The sequence below is a fragment of the Toxorhynchites rutilus genome, chromosome 2, assembly GCF_029784135.1.
Source record: "Toxorhynchites rutilus septentrionalis strain SRP chromosome 2, ASM2978413v1, whole genome shotgun sequence".
Classification (NCBI taxonomy): Eukaryota; Metazoa; Arthropoda; class Insecta; order Diptera; family Culicidae; genus Toxorhynchites; species Toxorhynchites rutilus.
The window spans coordinates 291333025-291347824 of record NC_073745.1 but is presented as its reverse complement, the minus strand read 5'-3'; the positions used below and the strand labels follow the sequence as shown (position 1 = coordinate 291347824).

Below are 14800 nucleotides of genomic sequence, written 5' to 3'. Positions count from 1 at the left end.
TGGAAAGGTATTTTTGCGCGCTATAATATAGTCCTTGACAGAGTTTTGTTTAGTTAAGTCGTTCGTGAGTTATAGTGTCGCAAATATGGAGCAAAATAAAGAGAAAATCCGACATATTTTACAGTACTACTATGACAAAGGCAAAAATGCATCTCAAGCTGCCAATAAAATTTGTGCAGTTTATGGACCCGATACAGTTTCCATTTCCACCGCACAACGATGGTTTCAACGTTTTCGTTCTGGTTTAGAGGTCGTCGAAGATGTGCCACGCTCCGGAAGGCCTGTCGTCGAAAATTGCGACAAAATCGCTCAATTAGCCGACAAAGACCGGCATAGTAGCAGCGGTAGCATCGGCCAAGAGCTGGGGATAAGTCATCAAACCGTTATTAACCATTTGAAGAAGCTTGGATTCACAAAGAAGCTCGATGTATGGGTGCCACACACGTTGACGCAAAAAAACATCTTTGACCGTGTCGACGCATGTGAATTGCTGCTGAATCGCAACAAAATCGACCCGTTTCTGAAGCGGATGGTGACTGGCGATGAAAAGTGGGTCACTTACGACAACGTGAAGCGCAAACGGTCGTGGTCGAAGCCCGCTGAAGCGGCTCAGACGGTGGCCAAGCCCTCATTAACGGCCAGGAAGGTTCTGCTGTGTGTTTGGTGGGATTGTCAAGGAATAATCTATTATGAGCTGCTTCCCTATGGCCAAACGTTCAATTCGGACCTGTACTGCCAACAACTGGATCGCTTGAAGGTAGCACTCATGAAGAAGAGGCCATCTTTGATAAACAGAGGCCGCATTGTCTTCCATCAGGACAACGCCAGGCCACATACTTCTTTGGTGACACGCCAGAAGCTCCGGGAGCTCGGATGGGAGGTTCTTTTGCATCCGCCGTATAGTCCGGACCTTGCACCAAGTGACTACCACCTGTTTTTGTCCATGGCGAACGAGCTAGGTAGTCAGAAGTTAGCCCCAAAAGAGGCCTGTGAAAATTGGCTTTTCGAGTTTTTTGCCAATAAGGAAGCGAGCTTCTATAACAGGGGTATTATGAAGTTGGCATCTCGTTGGGAACAAGTCATCGAACAAAACGGCGCATATTTGACTCAAAACAGATGATTGTAACTAATTTTATGAACAAATGAAAATTCAAAAAATAAATACTGCAGGACTTTTTTGACAGTCTAATATTTTATTTTGTAATCAGACGGTATATTGAATTTGACTTGAAGAACTGCAGGACTGATCCCAATGCAATGGTTATATTTATTATTATTACTGTTTGATAGAAAAAATACACTGCCCAGATGTTTATAAATTACTTGTTAACCTAAAAACATTTTAAAATTGAATTTATCACGAACTTCCCTGAATAAACGCCAATATATATCCAGTGGGTTGTTCTGTTCAAATTGAATTCGGATTTGATGTTGGAGGAACCCAACAAGTCGGATTAATCTCAATGATGCGTGAAACTTATTTTTTACAAGTAGTTCGGCACAATCAACATTGTTGGTAACGATGTCAAAAAAAGCTATTGAAATCCGAAACCTGAAACGATCGTATCATTGCACAATGGTCCAGGAGGTGCATTGATGTGGAAATTAGCATTGAGAGCTCGATAGTTATTCTCTAGACAAAAACTGTCTTCGACAAAATTGTTACATATTATAGAGCGCTCATTTTAATGTTTTCAAAAATAGGGTGACCAAATTGTCGATGAAATAAAAAATCTAACTTTCTTATCTTTAGAGATAAATGTAAACATAGATCGAAAATGTTGTAGTCCCAGTTATTTGAGACATCTTTGTAGAACAAAGTTTTTTTTTCTATCTCTTGAAATAACCGATATAGCGTCTTTTTTTTAGGGTCAACTTTTAAGGGGCGAACACGAAATTATTGCGACACCGAAAATGTCTCGCCAATTTGCTTATAATGTTTAGAATCAAACCAAAATTTTAGGGTAGTTTTATACATGTATTTACAAAAATCAAAAGAAAAGTTGATCGATGGAGCCTTGAGTGTAAAATTGAACGCATTTCAAGCGAAAATCAAAGTCTTTACAGTGTCATCCGGTACCAGTTTCTCAGTTTTTTTTCCATTTTCTTAACATGTCCTTCTCGTCTTTGACTGTCTTCTTGCTCTTCCGAAGTTCCCGCTTCATTATTGCCCAGTACGGCTCCACCGGGCGCAGCTCCGGACAGTTTGGCGGGTTCATGTCCCTTGGAACAAAATGGACAGAATTGGCCTCATACCTCTCCAGGACACTTTTAGAAAAGTGGCATAATGCCAAATCTGGCCAAAATAGCGGAGCTTCGTCGTGCTGCTGCAAGATCGGCAAAAGGCGCTTCTCGAGGCACTCAGATTTGTAGATCTCGCCATTCACTGTGTCCTTTGTCACGAAAGGCTCACTCCTCAGTCCGCAAGAGCAGATGGCCTGCCAAACGAGATATTTGGAGGCGAACTTCGACATTTTCTTCTTCTTAAATTTGTCGTCCACATCGAACTTGCTCTTGCCGGTGAAAAACTCCAACCCCGGAATTTGCTTAAAATCGGCTTTTATATACGTTTCGTCGTCCATCACACAGCAGCCATATTTTGTCAGCATCTTCTCGTAGAGCTTCCGTGCCTGAGTTTTGGCCGTCGATTGTTGTCGCTCATCGCGGTTTGGGAAGTTCTGTACCTTGTCCAGCTCTCTTCTTTGCATTCTGGACGTAGCTCTGCGACATGCCGATCTTTTTAGCCAAATCACGGCTTGAGACGCTGGGATTTGCTTCAATCATCCGCTTCACCTTTCCCTCCGTCTTTTTGTTCTCCGGTCCCGGTTTTCTTCCAGCTCCTTTGCCGTGGTCCAACGTCAACCGCTCCTGGAACCGCTTCAACACTCTGGAGACGGTTGAATGGTGAATGTTAAACATTTTTCCCAACTGCCGGTGCGACAGGTCAGGAAATTCCAGGTGTTTGGAAAGAATTTGTTCTCTCGACTCGCGTTGGTTCACCTTCATTTTCGTTGAATCGAAAAACACGACTTCGAGTTTGACAGCATTTAGACAATACACATCAATGAGAAAGTGTGCAAAATTTGGTTGATTTTTACCCAATGGTAAAAGAGTTATGCCCTGTTGAATGTGTCGCAATAATTTCGTGTTCGCCCTTTATATTTCAAATTCTACATGCAAACTGTCTTCGAAACACTTCTAGAGCTTACTAATACAAATATTTTGCGATTCAGAACTTGTCAATATCTCAACTTCACTCAAAGTTATTGATGTTTCTTCCCAAAAAATACGCTCTTTTAATTTGTTTGTCATTATTTTTGGGGCAAACATAAACAAAGTTTATTGGCGGCATTTGAAAGAGCATGTTTCACTCTACATGATACGTGATTTTACGAACTATGTTATTTTCTGTGTTTGAGTAAATTGAAATTGAAACTATGAGTTTTTGGGTAAAAAACCATCAGAAACTTTGAGTAGGATTAAGATATTGACAAGTTCTGAATCGCAAAATGTTGGTATTGATAAGCTCTAAAAGTCATACAATCATACATCGACAATTTTGGTCACCCTATTTTTCATAACATAAAAATGAGCTTTTTATTATATGTAACAACTTTGTCGGAAACAGTTTTTGTCTAAAGAATAAATATCTCCCACAAAGTTGTTTTTAGCGCTTTCTATCTAAGTTGCATTAGGGTAACCATGAAAAAACAGGTTTCCTTACTCTAACTTTTATATTTCAAATTCTACATGCAAACTGTCTTCGAAAGACTTTTAGGACTTACTACTATCAACATTTTGCGTTGCAGTACTTTTCAACTTCACTCAAAGTTATTGATATCGACAATTTTGGTCACCCTATTTTTGATAACGTAAAAATGAGCGCTCTATCATATGTTCAAACTATGTTGAAGACAGTTTTTGTCTCGACAATATCTGTCGAGCTCTAAATGCTAATTTCCACTTAAATGCATCTCCTGGACCATTGTGCATGGGTATATCAGTGTCGATATGTTAGGAACAAAAAAACGTATATTAACCCTTTGCGATCGTATTAAATTTAGGCATGGGTGTTATAATGGTCGGAATTATTTTTGCATTTTTGCATGCATCAATACATAATTTTATTTTTATTATCCGTTCAATATAAGACACTTTTGCCACTGATGCAAATAATGTACAATTAATGCCAGCAATGTGTATCCGAAAAGATCAGCACCTTTCACTTTTAACGAAGATTTTTTTACATTAGTTTATTCAGATGACAAAAAAAATATGACAAATAACATAAGACATTATGCAAACAGTAGTTCTGATACTTATGAACAATATTTCCCATCACACCAAAGTGTTACAATGGCTAAATTCTGCTGTTATGCTTTTTGTACCACATTCCTATGCATTCAACGCACTGCGCTTTGTCTTGTGTGGGTGACTACTTTGTTTAATACTGAGTACCGTTTTCTTTTACTTATAGAAGCACCGTATTGATTCGTGAACAGGTTCACTAGACATCAAGCTTCGTTTAGGAATAGCATAAGCTGATACTTGGTTGAGTAAAATATATGATTAGCATGGTTTCTTGCTGGGGTGGTTGAGAGCTGACAGACGACCGCAAAGAGTTGAAATAGGCCAGCAAACCACAATCATCGTAGATAAGAGGTAGAAAATATCTGATTTTTTTCTTCTTAATCGAATTTATCTTTAACGTGATTCAACACACAGTTGAGTGAACCCAAGCCTTGTTCGAGTTGACACTTCAGTCCCTTCCTTATCTGCCACAATTCATTAAAATCTCGCTATAACCATCTATTGAATACATTAGTTTGGTATTTCGTTTGAGCTGTCTACGAGTTCATTCTATTTTTCACCGTTGGAACTTGTAGTCAGATCTGATATAGTCCAGGAAAAATCACTATAGCCATCTATTGAACAGAGGAATTTACGGGTTTCTTAGTTTGGTTATTCTAAGTGTAACACTCTTCATTTCTAAACCCCTTGATATGAAAATGAAAAAAAACCTATTCTAGAATTCACAACATATTTAACGTAGGAATACGCTTGACCAGAAGACATAGGATGTAAAATGAAAATCTAATAAGAGAGCATGTAACGAATATTTCATAAATCGAGATCGCAGAGATATTTGCATCAATAGATTGGAAAAGTGTCAAAGAATGAATTTTAGGGCAATTAGGGAGCTTTAATTTGGTTGATAGAAACAATCAAGTTTATTATGATTTTTAGGGAATAAAATTAATGATAACACAATAGAGAATACTAACTTTGGAAATTTTGACGTGGGACTACGTCTAACCGGAGTATATGGGGGGTAAAATGAAAACCTAAACACGGAACATGCAGGATAAAATGAAAGATTCCGAATGCTTATAACTCGAACATTTCTTACTGGATCGGAAAGATGTTGGCATCAATTGATAGGGAATATTTCTACGCTTCTATCGTACTTAATAAAATGTTATTTTTCATTAGATGAACAATTGAATAACTGTAAAATGTTAAACGTTATCTAAACGCCCTAACTGCCTCATTTTGATTGGCATGATCTACGGTTTCCCTAACACAGCCATCAAAACCAAGCAGCCTTGGGAAAATCGGCATCGCAAATACATGAATGTAAATGTAAATTCTCTAACACAGACTTCAAAACCAAGCAGCGTTGGAGAGATCGGCATTGCAAATACATGAAAGTCGGGGGTATTTTTGTTCCGACTGAAATGTATTTCCCTAACACAGACTTCTAAAACATGGAGCTTAGGGAAATTGGCATTGCAAATACATGTTAGTCGAGGGTGTTTTTGTTCCGACTGAAATGTGTTTCGCTAACACAGACCTCAAATCCAAGGAGTGTGGGGAAATTGGCATTCCAAATACATGTAAGTCGGGGACATTTTTGTTCCGACTGAAATGTGTTTCCCTAACACACACTTCCAATCCATGGAGCGTGGGGAAATCGGCATTGCAAATACATGAATGTCGGGGGTATTTTTGTTCCAACTGAAATGTGTTTCCCCAACACCGACTTTAGAACCAAGGTGTCTGAGGAAATTGGCATTGCAAATACATGCAAGTCGAGGGCATTTTTGTACCGACTGAAATGTGTTTGCTTAACACAGACTTCAAAACCAAGATGTCTGGGGAAAATCGGCTTAGCAAATAAATGCAAACTGCGGGTACTTTTGTACTCGCTTGCCTTTGTGCAAACTAGAATATGTTTCCTTTAATAGGTCTTCCGGGGGTACATCTACACTTTCATGTTTTTTAGCAGTGTTTTCCTAACACGGATTACAAAAGTGGGTACGAACACCACGCTTTGGCCCGGCTATTCAAGATTGCATTGAACGATATGCCTTCATATCCTCTGCTCACTGAATTCCTACGCATACCATTTGATGATTGGGCAAGATGTTGAAAACCTATTGCTGCGATGACGCCTGTTGATTAAACAATATGCGTTCGACGTACATGTCAAAATCGAAACTGAGTGCCTGAAGTTCATCAAATCAAGCAAATTCGCGGTTCGAGAAATACGTACACTTGAGGATGCAAACTTTAGAAGGAAACGTAAAATAAAATAATCGTTTGATAATTCTTCCGTTCACATGTTTTGTCCTAAGCGTCATACCAAACGTAAAAGGACTGTCATTAAATTTACTTGTAACGAATGCATGAATTGATCTTATATGGAATGGCAAATATATTGAATTCAATTGAATTCGGGAATTGTTCTATTCAATCAAAAATTTAATCAATACAAACAAATGATTGCTACGCTAAGACGCCACGTCAACCTTGCGGTTATATCATAGATATAACCCACCCATTTTTTTACTTCTGACATGTTAATTACATCCATCAATTAAGATGTTTCATAACTATATCCAGTGCCAAATTGTCTCATCTTTCAAATGAAGGCAACAGATTCATCACATTCCATACGAAAATCCCTACTCTATGCTACAAACGTACACATTTCATTGCTCAGAATGCTTTGACTGAAACGGTGCGAGTAATCGGCATAGCAGTAATATTTTTAAATTAACTCTTTGCTTTAACACATGATGTTGGCTGATCGCAAACTAGAGTGAAAATAAAATTGAAAGATCAGAGCAGAACAATTTATATTTCTCGCTCGATGCAACGTGACATCAGAGAAAGAAATGCAAGCATGCAAAACTTTTACTTGTTGCATTGGCGGGAGAATGTGAGAAACCTACATATTTTATCCGTAATTTTGTTTACTTGTTCTACTGTTTCAGTGTCTTAGGCAAGAAAATTAAAAATATTTCTGTAGCAAAGGTTCTCACTGAAATGTAACATAAAACACATAAAAGCAAAAATATGTAACAAAGAGATTCCAAAACTTGATAATTGTAGGTTTAATACAATGTATATTTCATCTCCAGGTGTTCGTTAATCACAAAGTTACAGCCTTTAAAAAAAGCCACTAAAAACAATTCGATATTGCACCTTGCTCTACCAATTTTTCTGCCGAGTGTCTATGCCATTCTTCGAGTTTAAGAGGTAACGGTTTAGTCTGCCAAAACTTCTTTCTTGGACAGCTGTTGTCCAAAAACGTACCTAAAACCCTTAAGACTATATTCAGTTTTCCACATTCTCATTTAAAAAATGCTTAAACGAGGTCCTTCATTTCAAACTCTTCTTTATAACGGTTTGCAATGATATTGATGTCATTTTAATACACCCATTAGCTCGTAAACGTTTATTTCAGCCACATAACAGCTGCTATATTGTTACAATTTCTGTTCTCTTCTACACCAGTAAAAACCTGAATTGGATTCTTCAACTGCCGGTAATAATCAGTGCGTGCAAGTACGGAGAACAGTGCACTTCATTAAAACAATATATCATAATCGTGGGTTCACATAATGTGAGAGGGCAAGACATTGAACGTCCATTCGGAACAGATTCAGGAGGCCTTAAGTAAAAAACTGGAATTGAATTCGGGATATTAGCGCTAGAAAATTCGGGAAAATTCGGGAAATTAGCGCTAGAATAATTCCACAAGAAAAGAATTCGATATCATATTACTAGTCAAAAATGTTCTTGAATAGATTTCCATTATATTTTTGTTGTCTGGTTTAGAAACATTGAAAGAATATAAATCATACGTTGTTGAGACCATCATTGTCAGATGTAGTTTTGATGTGCGGTTCTTCCTTCACGATTCACCACCTTCATTCGCACGCACCACTATAAATACCAGAAACGTAAGTGCACACGCTGGAAGACCCCTAGTGGTAGAATAATTGGTGCTGATTCGGGGCGAGTTTCCTCTTACACTTGTGTTCCACCTAAAATCAGCATACAAGCTATTAACGTGCCACTTTTCCCTTTTCCCGGCACGGCATGAACCCGAATAAAACTGCGAGAAGAAGTCCGGGGAGGTTAAATGCCATACTCGAAACACCAAGGAATCATGTGTATCCTGGAGCAGGCTTTTTGGTTCCAGTCTCCCCCTCGCTTGAAGTGTGGTATTCCAAGGCACAGTTATACGAATGGTTTTCTGTAGAAGCTCGACAAGACGAGTAGAAGTCGCATTCCCTTTTCGGTTCGAATCCTCCGGCACATCTGGCGCTCTACACATATGTGATTCAGGAAAAACCTGTTGAGTGTACATTGTACTTGATTTCATTTTTTCTTTTCCTTTCGAGGGGAAGGAAACAGCAAACGAGAGATACGAGAAATGCCGATATGCCTCAGGCTCCCGAGCATCTTTCGCACTCAGCAAATACGTTAAGAAAGCAGAAGGGTGGGAAGAAAGTCAACCGTCTGGAACCAGGGAGAACCGGATAGTATCTTCACACTGTTAGCCAAAGGGAGTGATTGTGATGACGATGGTAATGATGATGATGATGATGCTTTGGCAGTGGATGGAGAAGTTTCCCCTTTGAATAGATGCGACTAGACGTTCACCAGACGGAAGATGCTTCACTGCGTAATTCCAGAAGTGTGCAGGTTTTATCCTCACAGTGTTTGCGGAGGAGTGGTTCTCTGGTATGCTATCAAACAACTTGCAAATTTTCATGACATACAAAGTTTAGGGCACATACGTTTCAGAAAACCCTGCGATGAGATTTACAATGTTTTAATTCCTCAAACAGAGGAAGATAAATGCGCGGAATCAGCTGAGCAAAATAGCCCCCTTGCACGGGGAATCATCATCGTTTTGGCCCAGTGGGCTAGTTAATCAATTAGTTGAACGCTGAGCATATAAGTACACCTCGTAATGGGCACTTTTTCTTGTCGAACAACGCGCTTCGCGCTTATCATTTTCTATCGGAAGGAGCATGGAATGAGCGCAGCGGAAAGAAGTTAATTATACCGCGTGAAGTGGTGGGCTTGTAATAAATGTCAAAAAACGTGCCTCATCGTATATTCATAACGCATATAAATACACTCATTATCGCCGCCACAATCAGCACCAAGCAGCCAGGCCTTGTCGGAGTGCGAGACGGTGCTGAGGTAAGCCCACTCACAGTCGTAAATATTTATTTCATGGCTAGATAAGGTAGAAACAAAACAAAAGAAAAAAATAAGTACACCCGGACCCAGTCAATCAGTCAGGTTTGCTCACGAACAATTAAAAAACAATTATACAAAGTAACAGACCAGATGAAATTCTTCCGGCCCGATATTAAACGCTTTCGGTCTGTGAGAAGCAATAATTAAAGATGCACGGGTGGAGAACCCGCATTGCATTCCAACAAATGCTTTGTACAAAGTATTTATGAACAGTTTTCCTTCCAATGTCTCGGCTAAAGATTTATCAAAACTAACAATAAATATCAAAACTGTCATCTTAATATATAACTAATCAGCCTGACATGTTGTCCTGATAATAATTGATTGAAATAGAAACACGGCGTGGCGTCTTCACAGTATGAAACATCTTAAAGTCGTCCGCACACGAGTTGATGAAATGACAATGTAGCCTGCTAAGGACCCTTTGTACCCGAGGCATTGAGGTTTGGCAACTCCGATGTTTCGGTTGGTTTTGTTAAAAGCCGCAGAAATATCAGTGCATATATCGATCAATCAGCTGCCGTGACCCTAGAAAAAGAACAATACATGACAGGACTACAAGAAGACTACTCACATGCATTTGAGGCATTCCATCAATCAAAACGAATTTTTAAAGATTTTTCTAATTTCACTTCTGACGTAGAACTACGTCTTTCAGGAAGGGTGCCAAATCAGAAAACAGGTCACGTTTTTATGAAATAAAGTTAACGGTAATAACTATTTTCGCTGTGAACGAATTCTCATGGTTTGCATACCAATCGAATTAGAAATTCTCTAAGATTTGTTTGATATGCTATACATTACAATTCGGTAATTTCTAAACGGTTTAAATTCACGAAAACTGGAAGAACTTCCTACTGTCAAGTTTTGGTTGGCCCGATTTACGGTTTCCCCAACACAGACTTCAAAATCAATTTGCCTGGGGGAATTCGCTTTGCAAATACATGCAAGTCGGAGGTATTTTTTGGTGTTGAGTACTGTTCTACTCGCTTATCCTTGTGCAGACCAGAATATGTTTCCTAAAAACGTACTATTAAACTGAGAAGCCTGGGAAAATCGTCATTTCAGATACTAGAGATGAATGAACTTTCGCGGTTCAAGAACTACGTAAACATGAGATGTGCAACAATTTCAGAGGAAAATGTAAAATACAATGATTATTGACAATTCTTCTTTTCACATATTTTGGTAGTCCTAGGCATCATATCAAACGTAAAAGGACGTTCATCTACTTTTTTTGTAACGAAGAACATAATCTACAACAGAAATTTCGATGCATTCTAAAATAATATTCGAAGTGGTAAACAAGTGGATTGCATAATATTGGGTTGGGGAAAAAGAAATGTCGTATATTGTCAATATATGGCAACACTTATACATATCTTGTGTTGTACTTATCGCCTGGTCATACTATACGGCTATTTAAAGACGACAATCTGTGCTACAAGTGTCGTTTTGACAGTGTTGTGATTGTCCTTTTCAGTCTCAAGTTATAGCGCGTCAAAGATGGAGTCCATCAAGCAAGAAATTCGCCATATTTTACGTTTTTACTACCTGCGAGGTAGAACTGCAACGAAGGCGGTCAAAAAAATTCTTGTAGTTCATGGACCCGATACTGCAACGATTCGCACAGCACAGCGTTGGTTTAATCGATTTCGTTTTGGTGTAGTGGCTGTCGAAGAAACCGATAAAATCGTAGAAATCATCCAAGTAGACCGGCATGTGAGCACTCGCTCGATTGGCCAGGAACTGGGTATAGACCATAAAACCGTTTGGACCCATTTGCAGAAGATTGGATTCCAAAAAAAGCGTGATGTATGGGTGCTACACGAGTTGACTAAAAAAAAATCTTTTAGACCGAATCAACGCCTGTGATGCACTGCTGAAACGGAACGAACTCGACCCATTTTTGAAGAAGATGGTGACTGGCGATGAAAAGTGGATCACGTACGACAGCCTAAAGCGAAAAAAGTCGTGGTCAAGCGCGGTGAGCCGGCCCAAACCATCGTCAAACCCGGATTGACGGCCAGGAAGGTTTTACTGTGCCTTTGGTGGGATTGGAAGGGAATCATCCACTATGAGCTGCTCAATTATGGCCAGACCGTCAACGCGGTTCTCTACTGTGAGCAACTTGACCTTTTGAAGCAGGCGATTGATCAGAAGCGGCCAGAAATGATCAATAGGAATGGTGTTGTTTTCCACCAGGACAACGCTCGGCCTCACACATCTTTAATGACCCGCCAGAATCTACGGGAGCTCGGATGGACCTGGCTCCAAGTGAATATCATCTCTTCCGGTCCATGCAAAAAGCTCTTGGTGATACTAAGTTGGCCTCAAAAGAGGCTTGCGAAAACTGGCTGTCTGAGTTTTTTGCAAATAAGAAGGGGGGTTTTATAAGGGGGGAGATAATGAAGGTGCCTTCTAAATGGCAACAAGTTTGCGAACAAAACGGCGCATATTCTCTTAAATTGGATAATTTTAAGTATGTTCAATAAAGCATCAAATTTCGATCAGAAATACGACATTTCTTTTTTCCCCAACCCTATATAATTGCGTAATTCTACTTCGAAAATATGCCATCGTGTCCTAGATACAACCCTTTACATTTTTTTAAATTAAACTGAAACTTTGCCAACTTGAAACTTTTCAGAACGGCTTTTGCAAAAATGGTATCTGTTTCGACACGACAAATGAAAATTAATTTTCGACACTGTTCGGCGAGAAGCGGTTTAAATGCGCGACAAAAGGATAAGTAATTTTCGAGATACAAACAAGAGATAACGAGATGCGTTTGGTTCAACAGATGTATTTCGAGTGTTCCTTCGTATGCTTTACAACGATATTTATTGACCGGTGGCTATCGGTAGAATTGGGTTAAAGGATAATAGAGCGCAGGCTCTTTTTGATGTAGACAATTAAGCTGAGGGAATTGCTACGCATTATTGAATACTGTTTGAAAGGCGATTTAGGGATATTCAAATGCGGCTATTGGAATCTAGTCCATTGGCTATTTGTCTGCATGATTTATGGCCCTGTTTGTTATAAACTATATCGATATATATTGATATATTGCCCTATTGTCTTGCTATCAGTAGAAATCGAATCGCCTTTTATTGACGGTTATGAAATTGAGAATTAGGATTGAGCAGTATCATTTAAAAAAAAATTATTATAACGCCAAAACAGGTTATTTGATCGAAATGGTGTCTTAGGCAAAGTTATAAATTATAATTTAGCGGTTCTAAAAAAAGTACACACTGAAAAAAAAAAACAATTTTTTTACAAAAAATAAATGTTTAAAAAAGGAATATCTAAAAAAAACAGTTTTTAAAAATCTAAATTTTTGACACAATAAAGCCCATATTTCTTTCAACAGCTGGTTTTTTATTTGATCCTGGGCCGGACAATGCCGGATGGTTTTGAAAACCGGTACTCGTGTGTGCTTCATTGAGAATTTAGTCGAAAGGGGTCTCAGAGCTTTCGGTGGTGCTTTTGCTCCAGATGTATGACGTGCTGAGCTGAAAAGAATGAAAATAAGAAACTATGGTAGACAACATATTGATTTTCTCGAAGTTGGAAGAAATTTGAGAAGCTTCAGGGGAATGGGATATTGTGCCACATGAAAAATGAAAAACGCGGAGAATGCCGTTCATTGTTTTCGTCAATTAGAATTCCCACAAATCAGGAAGATTGAAAATAAAAATTAGGAAGAAATCAGGATAGCTCATATTGGGTTGTCCGAAAAGTTCGAGCGATTTTTGACAAATTTAGTGCATCATTTTTATAGGCAGACTTACATTTATTCAATTTTATTTTACATTCTTTTTTGCTGTACAATCTTTTGCCATTTTCCACGCAGTTAAAATCTTCTCAAAACATATTTTCTCATCAAAAATTAATCAGGTCATATTTTATGCTGGTAAATATTGTTTTCCCAAAAACCTACATCATCACATTTCTTTGAATTCATCCTCCATACTTTGGAATAAATTTTTATTTACCTAATGAGGAAATCATGTCAGTAGTGGATGAACGTTTTAAATATTTAAAAAAATTTATTTGATTCAATTATAGATATATTTACTCTAGTTTAGCCACTAAAATTAATTCCAATTTGGATCTGACGAGTAAATTGGTCTTATTATATTCACTTTGAATGCAAAAAGTTTCACTTGGGTAATATCACACTATGAAGCGTAATCCTTAATTAATCACTCTCGGTTACTCGTACATACACAGCATACAATGTAATATTGTCCTTTGAACTTAATGTCCTTATTTTGAAAAGGCTCGAAATATTTGTGCGTAGTGGTAATTCAGGATTTTGAAATATATATATTAGGAAAATTTAATTTAATGTAAGCATTGCACATGTGCAGACCGGGGGTTTTTTAATAACAGTTCTCATTTCCAACCTAGGAAAATTTCTACAAGAATTCCAATCTTACATTACAGATAGTTTTCGTTCTGATAAAGTAAAAAGTACAAAAATCGGGAAAAATCAGGATCATTTCCGAAAAATCAGGCAAAATTGAGGGTTCTTCAGGATATCAAGGAACGTGCCAAAAAGTCTGGGAAATCCTGAATAATCAGGAGTCAAAGTCAACGAGTTGCCGGAGCCAATGAAGTTATTACCCAGTGGTAAAGGCTGTGTTCTTCGGTGAAAACTGAAGATGAACAAATCCTCTTTATTCCGCGCGGCGAATTGACATGAACAGTGTTGCCACATTTTAATCTGTACCAGAGGCGTTAAAAATCTTTCCCATCTGTGCTTTTTCTCCAAAAATTTGTACCATCGAAAATATTCGTTGTGGAAAAAATATATTTTATTAGAATGAAAAAAATACTCATTAATTTAATATAAATACTACATTTACAATTGCAAGTCATTCGTGTGTTTGATGATGCTTATACATAGATATCATGTTTCAAATATTTTGATCTCAAAATAGCGTTCATCATATCGTAGCAATCTGTACCAAAAATAACGAAAAAATCTGTACATTTCCCGATAAATCACTACATATGGCAACACTGGACCTGAGATTGACGTGACTTGAGCACGATATTCCGAAAGGCGAATGGCGTGACTATAGTTTGTTGCTAGGTGAGATTTAAACTCGTGTCCTCATGTGTTAACGGCTCGGGTATCACATAGGAGCTGAAAAGTAAGTTGGATTCCATAATAAAGCGCGAAACTTTGCTATCTCACGTCATTCGCTGCGTGGAATAG

At 38.3% G+C, this 14800-nt stretch overlaps 1 protein-coding gene across 1 annotated transcript in view; it reads right to left on the bottom strand.

The window, feature by feature from the left end:
- Positions 1-12689: 12689 nt before the first annotated feature.
- The window catches only part of LOC129769980 (uncharacterized), a 200881-nt gene continuing 198770 nt past the window's right edge, over positions 12690-14800 (bottom strand). The window contains exon 5 of the mRNA XM_055772528.1: positions 12690-13085. The gene's annotated coding sequence lies outside the window, so the exon portion shown is untranslated. The remainder of the gene's footprint in view (positions 13086-14800) is intronic.